Here is a 12,075-nt window from a genome sequence, read left to right on the forward strand (position 1 = left end):
CTTACCTAAAACCGGATTCCCACCACCATCAATCCCAGAAGAATTCCCTCATCAAGACTCTATACCATAGAGCCCAATGCATTTCCGACCAGGAACACATTGCCAGTGAACTCAAACACGTACGCCAAACTCTTAAAGCTAATGGTTACTCCGACTACACAATCCGCAAGGCCATCACTCCAACCATCAAGAAGGATCCTGTTGAGGAGCATTTCAAGACCATCACCTTACCCTACATTGCTGGGGTCACAAAAAAAAATCTCAAAAATCCTGATTAAACACAAGATCCAGGTCCGATTCAACACAGTACAAAAAATCCGTGATCTGGTCCCGTCTGTAAAAGATGTGGTTCCAGACATACAGTACCCTGGCGTCTACAAACTAAGTTGCCTCTGTGGTAGCAGTTACATTGGAGAAACCAAAGGACATGTATCGGACCGCATCCGTGAACATAAAGCAGACCTGAAACACGGTAGGACAAACACCTCAGCCGTGGCAGATCACTGTTACAATTCAGTGGGCTCACATGACATTGACTTCTCCAAGACAGAGGTTCTCTGCAAGCCATCTGGCTATCATGAGAGATTCGTTCATGAGGCGATCCACATATACAAACACAGAGACAATTTCAACCGAGAAGATGGATTCTGGCTCAGCAATCATTGGAAGGACGTAATAAACCATTTCGGATCTTAACTGATTGTGTTCACGTTTATGGTGACTTTCAGACCGCGTTCCAATCACTGGCATTGTATTCTCCGCAGGGAATGGATTCTTTGCTCCGCTGCATTGACATATTTTGTTTCTTCCTCTTAGTATCTTTCACACGATGGTCAACGGTACAATGTATAATAACAATTAGTATAAAATGTATTTGCTTAATACAATGTACAAAGTAATACATAGTATCGTAATTGTATAGTGAATATACAGCAGTGTGATATACATTAGGGTGGGTAGAATAATACATAGTGTAATATTACAATGGTTTATAGCAATACAGTATATAATTTAACGTTGGGTTTGTCTATGGCAGTATATGGTACGGTGTAGACTCGTGTGATGTAAGAGAATAAAGTTTAGATGGAAGCATATTATATAATTATTACGACGTTGAATAGTAATGTATTACTTACTGTTCGTAACTCAGCTTATTGTAGAGTATAGTAAGTATACTGATGATGCTATGTAGTTTATACTTTAGTTGTTTATGTAGTTTATACTTTCGTATTTTACGTGGTTGTTTAGTAACTGCAGCTACATACTATTAACATTCCTTTCCTTTGTTAATGCTACCCCCCTTCCCCCTCCCTTTGATGCTGCTAATCCTGCATAATGCACGGGCATATTATTAATTTGAAACCCCCCCGCCCACTTCCTACGCATTTTCCATATGCTAAATTCCTCTTGATATGCAAATTATTTTGTCAAGGCGCTCTTCTTCCCACCTCCCCCCTCCAACCCAGCTTAAATATACGCCCCAAGCTTGGTGGTGTTTAATTCTTCACCTGAGAACGGCTGCTTGCGTTGTGGCCGAAACGTCGTGAGAATTATTTTATTATGTTTTCTTTTTATTATTTTATTACTTCCCTTCTACGTGACTTTACCGAAAGAACCAAGAAGAAGGTTCACTATTATTATGATCCAGCTGTATTATTCATGTTGATGATTGCATTGGAGGTTTTGCACCATCACTCTTCACAACCTTGTTCAATCTTCTTGGTTCTTTCGGTAAAGTCACGTAGAAGGGAAGTAATAAAATAATAAAAATAAAAATAATAAAATAATTCTCGCGACGTTTCGGCCACAACGCAAGCAGCCGTCCTCAGGTGAAACCAGGTCTGTCGAGGCGACAGCGTCTGAATGAAACAGCACACGTGCTTGGAGCATATATATAAGCTGGGTTGGAAGGTGGGGGGGAAAGGGCACAAAGCACGTGTGCTGTTTCATTCAGACGCTGTCGCCTCGACAGACCTTGTTTCACCTGAGGACGGCTGCTTGCGTTATGGCCGAAACGTCGTGAGAATTATTTTATTATGTTTTATTTTTATTATTTTATTACTTCCCTTCTACGTGACTTTACCGAAAGAACCAAGAAGATGAATCCCTGCAGTCACGAAAGCTTTAAATCGAAACCTTGTTCAATGCAACATGTTTTTTTCTCTAATTTCTACAATACAAAAAATGATACTAAATTCTAAAAAAATTGCAAAATTTCAGTACTAAATTTAATACGAGTTAATTATTTGAAATAATAAATACATAAAGCAAGAAACCAATAACAATCTCTGAACAGCTAGACCAAACAAAATATTAGGCAGATTACTAAGATAGAAAATGCAATGATACTAGAATTCTAGTAAGCATAAACTGAAGGGCGAATCCGTAACAAGCTTTTTTTAAATTTAGCCTAAAAAAGCAGCCAAAAAGTCCTAGTCCCTGCCACTTCTGAAATATCCATATATATAAAAGGCAAAGTTGTGATTATGTGTGTCTGTTCAAAATGTTTAGCGTACTTCCTGACATTCAACAAACTTTAAATTCGCCATGTGGATACTTTCCAGACTGTACACCATGCAAGAATTTTAAAAATACAATTTTTTTTTTTTGGGGGGGGGGAGCTTAGTAAAGCATATAATTTTGCACAGCAAGTGAGCTGTGACGTCAAATCTGTCATGTGATCCGCGCATGTGGAAGCGTAACGCATCGTAGTGTAGTGGTTAGCGCGCTGCGCTACAAACCCGGCGACCCGAGTTCGATTCCCACTCATTGCCACCACCGGTGACGATTAGGTCGACTCAGCCTCAAACGAGTAACTGCTGCGGTGTGTGAACATCGCCACTGGGGAGACAAAGGCGGCCGGGCGTGGCGCTGGCCACCCACCCCCTCGTGTGCCGTGCCGGCCTTCATAGGTGCTCGCTAACAGCACTTGCCCCCTACAGTCTCACAGGCTACACGGGGCATCTTTATCCTGTGTGTGTGTGGGGAGGCGGACAGCGACTGCGTAGTAATTCGCGCGCTGCGCTACGAACCCGGCGACGCGAGTTAGATTCCCGCTCACGGCCACCACCACCACTGTAACTGCTATGGTGTGTGAACATCGCCACTGGGGAGACAAAGGCGGCCGAGCGTGGTGGATCCAAGTCCCGGGCGAAGCCGGGTAGTACAGCTAGTGATAATATATAAGGAAACGGGGGGAATATAGCAACTTTTTTTTATGAAGTAAAATTTGTATTTTAGATCATTTATTGGCTGCTCTTTACAATTTATTTCCAATGGTAACAAACAGTTGATCTTAAACAACTACGCAGGTTTGGTCTTCTGCGTGCGTGTCTGGACGTTTATTTATTTATTTACGTCCCCGCCCAGACAGCTCGCTCTGATTCGATAAAAATAAAACAGCCGGAAGAGAGCGAAAGCTCACTTTGATTCGATAAAAAAAACAGCTGGAAGAGAGCGAAAGCATAGGTCTGGCAAGGTCTGCGCCGCAGTGGTGCAGTGCACTGTGGGCGCAGACCCTGCGCTGTGTGAGTGTGGTGTGTATGCAAGTGTGCGAATGGTAGTTACGCTAATATTACGTATATTTATGTAAAAAATGGGTGCTGCGTGCTGCGATTAGTGGAGTCCCCAAACAACTTTACCTTACGAGTAGGCAGGGGTCGCTATACACTGAGTCTTAGCGGACTGAGCTGGCAGCTTCACCTGCCGGGACCATGGCCAGTTGCGTAGCGCCCCCTACAGTTTCGCCCATGGGTCAATACCCCCATGGGGCAACCCAGCTGACTGTTTGATGGGTACAATGGGTACTATCCGGCTTATTACCATTATTATGTATTGACGTTGATCACGTCTCCATGGACGGCTTGCTGTCTACTTCGGTTGTGTAATTGAGATGTTGTGCATGCTGCTGCTGTTAAGGGCATGTGTTGCATAATATGCAGCATGTGTCCGCGTATCATGTTTGCCACGGATGCAGTTGTCGTTACTGTACATTTATCATGTTTTGGAGTGCCAATCCCATGCACATTGAAATGTAATAAATTGTCAAAAAAGGTTGCAGTCCGGCCCCCGCCGCTGTCACTCTCTGGCCGTTGCACAAGCCATATCGGAATTTGCGACATGCTAAAACAATAAGTACAGTGTGACACCACCCGGGTAACTCCCGGGATCAAAATGGGCATTGGAAAGTTATCTCTTTATTGAGATGATTATGGTACTACCACAGGGTATTGTGAACGGTTCAGTGCCGGTAAGAAGCGCCGGGTGGGGGATGCCCTCCACTGGGGTACAAATTCTGTCATTATTAGTATACGATCATGCAATGTTTCTATCTGCAAGCTGTAATAGCTGAAACGATCCCCGTTATTGTTCGATTGAGAAATGGAGTGACCCACACCTCTGATACCATATGTGAGGAACCCAAAAATATGATGCATGCGTAAAACACCCACAATGGGAATACGTAAACGTAAACGTAAAAACACCTACAAAATACATTTTAATATAAGAAAAAAATAGGTGGCCCCATAGCGCATCTGTCTGCGTGTGTACATACAGACGGAGGATGCAGGGGCCAAACTGTGTGCGATCGGAACGGTGCAATTGCTGACCAATGTCACTGTGGATGGCGCACACGCTGACGCACACCGGAGCTGTGTCTTTGCGATGCAAGGACATGGTGGATGGTGGAGCGCATATGGATGGTGCGTTACGAATAATATGAAACAAAACAAACCGCGGGAAGCAGCCATGCGAGCAGGCTACCTTGAGAGCGATCGCGAATAGGTTGTGTGTCTGGAAGAAGCCTCGCTCTTTCAGATGCCGTACCAGCTTCGTCAACTCTTCGCTACCATTCTGCTGTATTTCATGCCAGCAGATACGAAGGCTCTCTGGGATAAATTCTGCGACGAATTGGCTCGCGATTACGAGTACCAGTACCGCCAGCTGACCAACAAAGAAGAAATGGTACATCTTCTTGATTATTTCGGTAAAGTCACGTAGAAGGGAAGTAATAAAATAATACAAATAAAACATAATAACTTAATTCTCACGACGTTTTGGCCACAACGCAAGCAGCCGTCCTCAGGTGAAAACCAGGTCTGTCGAGGCGACAGCGTCTGAATGAAACAGCACAGGTGCTTGGACCATATATATAAGCTGGGTTAGTAGGGGGGGGAAAGGGCGCCTTGACAAAAAATATTGCATATCAAGAGGAATTTTGCATATTTATGGGAAATGCAGGTATGTGATTAGTACTACTTATGCCCTTGCATTATGCATGATTAACAGCATCAAAGGGAGGGCATATGGGAAATGCAGGTATGTCATTAGTACTACTTATGCCCGTGCATTATGCAGGATTAGCAGCATCAATGGGAGGGGATATGGGAAATGCAGGTATGTGATTAGTACTACTTATACCCGTGCATTATGCTGGATTAGCAGCATCAAAGAAAATAAAATAAATGGTAAAGTTCAAGACCCTTCACAGCCTCCACGAGTTCCTCACGGCAGGAGGGATGGCTCTGTCGGACTTTGACGACCTCCCGCAGCTTTCCGAGTACCCACACTTGGTCTTGGACTCGCTGCTTGAGAACAACCATATCCGCTGCAAACAGTTCCCCATTGTCCCAGCCTTCGCGATGACCATCAACAAGGCGCAAGGGCAAACTGTTCACAACCTGGGATTATATCTACCAACGCCATGCTTCTCGCACGGCCAACTGTACGTGGCACTATCGCAAGTCACGGCAAGATCCAACATCAAGGCGCTTATTGAGGGACCTGACGACGAGGAGGAAGACGGAGTGTACACGAAGAATATCGTGTATCGCCAGATATTTCAATAAGTTGCATTCTATATTTGAATAAGTTGCAATCTTTAATATTGTCGATTGAGCGTCTCATAAAAATGCATATAACCTCCAAAAAAAACCATAAAACAATCACCAAAACATGTCTATTGTGTCCAGCCACTTTCAACTCCCCACCGATTGCTAGTTTGTTATAAGTGAGGCATATTACAACTAACATAACAGTCGAATACATCTTTAAGGTTAAACAAAAGGAAAGCAATATGGCGCTCGCCATGCGGTCGTCTTGTCAGAACGTTATTGATGAAAATGAACGGCGATATTTTATCTCGAGAGACCTGGAAGGTGGGCGGGGCGAAGGGGGGAGCCAGCCCCAGCTCAGGGGCATATAACGAGGGCCCCGTGCAGAGCTCGAGGTTCTTCGTGTGCTGGTGTTACAAAGATCTACGTCGGAAAGAAGAAGCATCTAGCCACGCAGTCCGGGACCCAGCTTGTGGTCTGGACCGGGATAGCGAACCGTGTCTAGTTCTGCCATAGCATGGTTAGATGGGCATTCGAGACCCGAGTGTAGATTGTGTCATGTTACGTACCGTTGTGTAAATAAATAGTGTTGCTCCTAAGCTAACGTCTGCGACTCAGTTGGACTCGCTTGTAATATTTTTATGCTTTTTTGTTTTTTTTTTCAATAATTTCGAATTAAATCTGCCTATCTGCAGCACACTCCTATCGAATTAGGGCACAAACTAAATAGTGAACGTGTCGGTGACGACATTTCTCCAGCGGCTGGATGAAATATGTGTGAAACAAGAGAGTGGCCGTGGCGGTAGTACATGGCCAGCAGCCATACCAAATTAGGAAATGTATCACTGAAGGCCTAGGAAACAGAAGGGCCTAGAGCCTACAATGATCTTAATCCGGCCCTGGTAACCCCAACTAGCAGTCGCCGCCCACTTCGCGGGCAGTGTGTATATACTTGGTTGGTGGGGAGTTGAAAGGGGCTGGACACAATATACATGTTTTGGTGATTGTTTTATGTTTCTTTTTGTGAGGTTATATGTATTTTTATGAGACGCTCAATCGAGGGTGTTCAGACTCCCTCAGGTCATCTCCAAATGCCCGCGCACTGATTTCCGTTATATCAGCGCCTTTGTAGACGTACTTGTACAGGTACTTGATCGCCGTGATGCTCGAGCACACCTCAACGTTGATGTGGCAATCGTATTTGTGAGAGAAGAATGGATTGTACGGAACAACCCATTGATTGAATGTCGCATTGTCATATTTATTGGCATTGAACTTGAGCACGCCGTCCGTTCGCAGGCGTCTTCTGTAGACAGGAAAGCCATTCTGGTTGGTTTGTGTCACCTCGGACAGTGCCTTCGGGAAACCCTTGGTGCACTCGCCGTCCTTTATACACGGAGAGCTGGGGTTTAGGGCTCCAATCGGGCCGTGCATCATGCTGGTCAAAACTGTGTTGTACAGATGACAGTTCATCACGGCATCTGGAAGTTCCGCGGACACAGACTTGTCAAAGTCCTGGCGAGTCCTGGGTTTGTCTTCATGGGCGAGAATAATGAGTATGTGAGCTTGCGGCAGTCCACGCTTCTGAAACTCGACCACATAGATTCGCGCGATTTGCTGCCCAAAGACCCCATCATCGAGATCCTTCAACACTGCTTTGAGCTTCTGTTGCCACACACGTGCGACAATATCTGGCTTATCTTGAGCAGTTTGGTGTGGTCCGTTTCTGTCTATCGTCTTTGTGATTTCATCCCATTGAGGGTTGCACGTCACAGTCATGAACAAATCCGGCTTGCCAAACTCGCGCACCATCGCCATGGAGTCCTGATACTGCGAGTACATGTATCTCTCACCACCCGTGAAAGACGCTGGAAGTACGACGCGCTGTCCGACTTGATCAAGGAAGTGACGGCGGCGGCTTGGCTCTCGATGCACTAACATGCCTGTGTGACGATCGTATTCCGACACTAAGCCTTGGTTTTCGCCTAATGCAACCACGCCCTCATGCAGGTACGCATCCAGAACTCCCTTGGTAAGATCGGCTTGAAGTGTCTTCTGGTTTGCAGCGACCCAGCGCAGAGTCTCCTGTTCGCACTTGGCACATTGGTCAACCAGCCACTGCTGGAACAGTCGGCCGCCTTGGTGGTGAACCGACTGGTCGTTTTCCCTCTGGTAGAGTCGGTACACAACATGTTCGCGAAGCGCCATTCGCGTCTTGTTCCGATACGTAGCGCCGTTCGTGTACTCATCCGTGTACGTCCAACCCAGTTCCCCGAGGGGGAGCAAGAGACGACATAGGAAGTGAATCGTAGATCGAATGGGTTTCGAACAGTCGCAAAAGCCCACCTGACCGTGGGAAGAGAAGCAAGTCTCGGTTGTTCGCCGCGTTGCCGTCATCAACCAACACAGCAGCAACATCCGTGGCTGTAGGGGGATTGTGCGTGCGAGGTCCCGCATAGTTGTTTGCACGCAGACGAAACACGACGTTGATGGGGTTGTCGCCGGCTTCGATCATGCTTCTCATCCGCTGACCCATCGTAAGGAACTCGCGCGCAAATGGGTTGCACGTCTCCATCATGTGCTCCAAGTCCAACAGCGCGACTCTGTTCAGGCCACTCGTGCTTCCATATCTGGATCGTACACCTAAATATACACAAACTTGGGCTTCGTTGTCTGACCGGCCTGATCCGTATATGGTAACAAAGATCCCAAGAAATGACCCATCGCTCCTTGGATACGGTATGTATACACGCCTCTCTGCCCTTGGACACTTTGATCTTCCGCTACTGGGTCGAAGCGGCGATTGCTGAAAGATGCACCAAGCGACGTAAATGCAAACACTTGATTGTACATGCGTATCTGCTTCCGAAACTCTTTATCTTGGTACCACTTGCGTAGAATGGCCGGTGCAGGCTGGAGTGGCGGAAGAGCGACCTTGCCGTCAATGCAGCATGTGATCGAAGACTCGCCCGGCCACTTCCATGCTCGACACTTCGAGCAAACCGAAATGGCTCTGGTAGTTTGTGTCTTCCTGCGATGATATTCTTCCCCGAAACTCTGGAGACTTCAAACTCGTCTTGTTTGGCGAGGGCGGCCTTGTAGCACTTGGTTCGCCGTTGAACGCGTCGCTGCTCCAGCGTCTCCTCGACTTCGTTTTCTGTCCTCTCCATTTGCCGTTGGGACTGGCGCTGTCGCATCTCCTCTTGTTGTTCTTCCGTCATCCTGGCGAGACGTTCAGCTTCCAGCTCAGCATGGCGTCGACGCGCTTCCTCCTGCTGTTCTTCCGTCAACCTCCCGCGGCGCTCAGCTTCCAACACGCTGTGGCGATGTCGTTCCTCCTCTTGCTCCTCCTTAGTCAACCTCCCGCGGCGCTCTGCTTCCAGCACACTGTGGCGACGTCGTTCTTCGTCTTGCTGCTGTTCCGTCAACCTTCGGCGCCGCTCAGCTTCCGAGTCACTGCGACGATATCGTTCATCCAGTAGTCGCTCGGCAGTCATTCTCGAACGACGCTGGGCCTGCAGCGCAGCGTGATGCGCTCGCTCAGCATCTTGTTGAAACGGAGATTGCTCAGCACGTCGCTTTAGGTGACGCAACTCTTGAAGGCCCAGTGTGAGTTGTGGATCCTCCCGCGCTGCGGCTCGAGCAATGACAAAGTCAGGGTCGTCTTCTTCTTGCTTACCTTCCTCAAGATCCACGTGGAAGTCGCCGGGAGAAACGACATGATCGTGTACGTCCATGAGGACATCCTGCATATCACTTGGTTGATCCATTGCGTCGTTGGCAGCGTTTGTTGCTATGCGCCCTTCATCGATAACATTCCCCAAGTAAAGCTCTCACTTTGGCTTATTCAACCGAAATCGCTTCATTCGGCGGCGGTTGCGGCGACGATATTTGACCTCCTTGGGCTCGGTCGCGGCAGGAGTTGCATGTACGATTTCGTTTTCGTGCAAAGCGTCCTCGAGCTCCTCTCGTGTGTCTCTGTTTCGCTTGTTATAGGGATTTGGATGAAGCATTATCCTAGGTGAGGGTGAGTATGAAATAGTTGAGCAGCTTACGCACCCTCTCCGTGTTCCACGACCAGTGCTTGTAGAAATCGTGGTGGCTGTGGTCAGATATCTGGAAGTCTGCGTACACAAACGTGACGCGTTAGACAGAAAGCCTATGTAAAACGCGTTGCCTCTCAGTCTGTGACATCTGAAGCACTGTACAATATATCTCGCTGTACTGTTGCGCACGGGTACTGGCAGATAAAGTCCCCCCGACTGACGCACAAACGTTGTGACGACAGATTCAATACACGCAGTGCCTCTACCCTGCTCTCTACCAAGTCCCTAGGCGACCGCCAGCTATGTTCTTGCGCGTTCAGAGTGTTTTTTTTACCCAAAGATGACCCTCACTTCCGCACGCACCACTATCCACCATAAGCGCACACTGGCACACTTACAGATGCAGCGGTTTGTTATTTTTGATTTAATTTGTAACGCAGCATCGATATGCGCTCCACCATCCACCATGGCCTTGCATTGCAAAGACACAGCTCCGGTGTGCGTGAGCGTGTGCGCCAGCCACAGTGACATTGGTCAGCAATGGCACCGTTCCGGTCGCACACAGGTTGGCCCCTGCATCCTCCGTCTGTATGTACACACACAGATCCGCTATGGGGCCAGCTGTTTTTTTATTTCGAAAATGTTATTTGTCGGTGTTATGCCGTCCATGGAGACGTGATCAACGTCAATACATCTAAATGGTAATACGCCGGATGAAGCGAAAAGTAACCATTGTACCCATCAAACAGTGAGCTCGGTTGCCCCATGGGGGTATTGAGCCATGGGCGAAAGTCCCGAAACTGTAGGGGGCGCTACGCAACTGGCTGTGGTCCCGGCAGGTGAAGCTGGCAGCCCAGTCCGCTAAGACTCAGGGTATAGCGAGCCCTGCCTACTCGTAAGGTAAAGTTGTTTGGGGACTCCACTAATCGCAGCACGCAGCACCCATTTTTTCAGAAAAATACGTATATACATAAATATACGTGTATAACCGTAACAACCATTCGCACACTTGCATACACACCACACTCACACAGCGCAGGGTCTGCGCCCACAGTGCACTGCAGCACTGCGGCGCAGACCTTGCCAGACCTATGCTATCACACAGCGCTTACCTTCTGTGTGCTTCTGCATGTTTGGAAATGGACGACTGACTGAATGACGGGTGCTGCCGCCACAAAGCACGCAGACCACTTTGAGGCAATTAAATGTAAGGGATAATTAATGAGTCCAATGAGATTGAAGGCGACACCGGCAGAATTTCTCGAGCGCTGGTTTGATATGTAGGGCCGGGAACTGTGCAGGGTCACTTTGCACACACTTGTTTGGGCCCAATGAAAGTATCTCGGCCTCGCCGTGCGCTGCGTTGCACCGCTAGTCGAGTAGATAACCATGTGTTCAATAAACCCTCGGAGCCAGGATGACCGTCCAACTCCGATCGTCATTTATTGATTGTAACAGGTAAAAAGATAATGCTTCTTAAGCTCCCACAATGGACAAGTGCGGCTGTGGTCTCACTGAGATGCGATGCGTGCCGCCATCTTGACTTATCTGAGTAATGGCTGAAGCCCGCGTGGTACAGTGGAAATCTAACATCGTCACTCCCTGGTCACGTGACCAACATTAGCATAAAAAAACAGGAACTTCCTGTGAACGCACGCTCCACATCTGCCGTGAGGCAAGACACTCCCCGTCTGGTATCTAGGAGATACCACAATTTATTTCCTATCTCATAAACAAGTGTATAACAACTTCAACGGGTCGACTTATTTGTCCATATCTTTGCGAGAGAGAAGTAGTACTATCTCGACTATGGGCCTGATGAAAGTTCTTGCGACACCTTGCTTCGCAATCATAACCTCGACCTTTCGAACTTTTCCATCGGCACTTGGAATCGACTTGAGGATGCGGCCCATTGGCCACTCATTCCGTTTGGCTTGGTTGTCCTTCAGTAGGACGAGGTCGCCTTCTTGGATGTCTGGTCTATTAGACTGCCACTTGTTGCGCACTTGGAGTGTCGTAAGGTACTCGTTTTTCCAGCGACGCCAGAACGTGTTCGCGAAGCTCTGCACTTGTCTCCATTGACGTCTGTAGAGGTCTGCAGTGCTGGCCTCCTCGGTAGGTGCTGTGAGAAGATCTGTCTTCTGGGTAAGAAGTGTAGCAGGAGTCAAGATGAATGGTGACTCCGGGTCGGTTGA

At 47.7% G+C, this 12,075-nt stretch overlaps 1 protein-coding gene across 7 annotated transcripts in view; it reads left to right on the forward strand.

The window, feature by feature from the left end:
• The window catches only part of LOC144737861 (guanylate-binding protein 1-like), a 237,702-nt gene that overhangs the window by 13,339 nt on the left and 212,288 nt on the right, over positions 1-12,075 (forward strand). The gene's annotated exons all lie outside the window — the stretch shown is intronic.

This window comes from Lampetra planeri, chromosome 74, assembly GCF_965212315.1.
Source record: "Lampetra planeri chromosome 74, kcLamPlan1.2.h2, whole genome shotgun sequence".
NCBI lineage: Eukaryota > Metazoa > Chordata > Hyperoartia > Petromyzontiformes > Petromyzontidae > Lampetra > Lampetra planeri.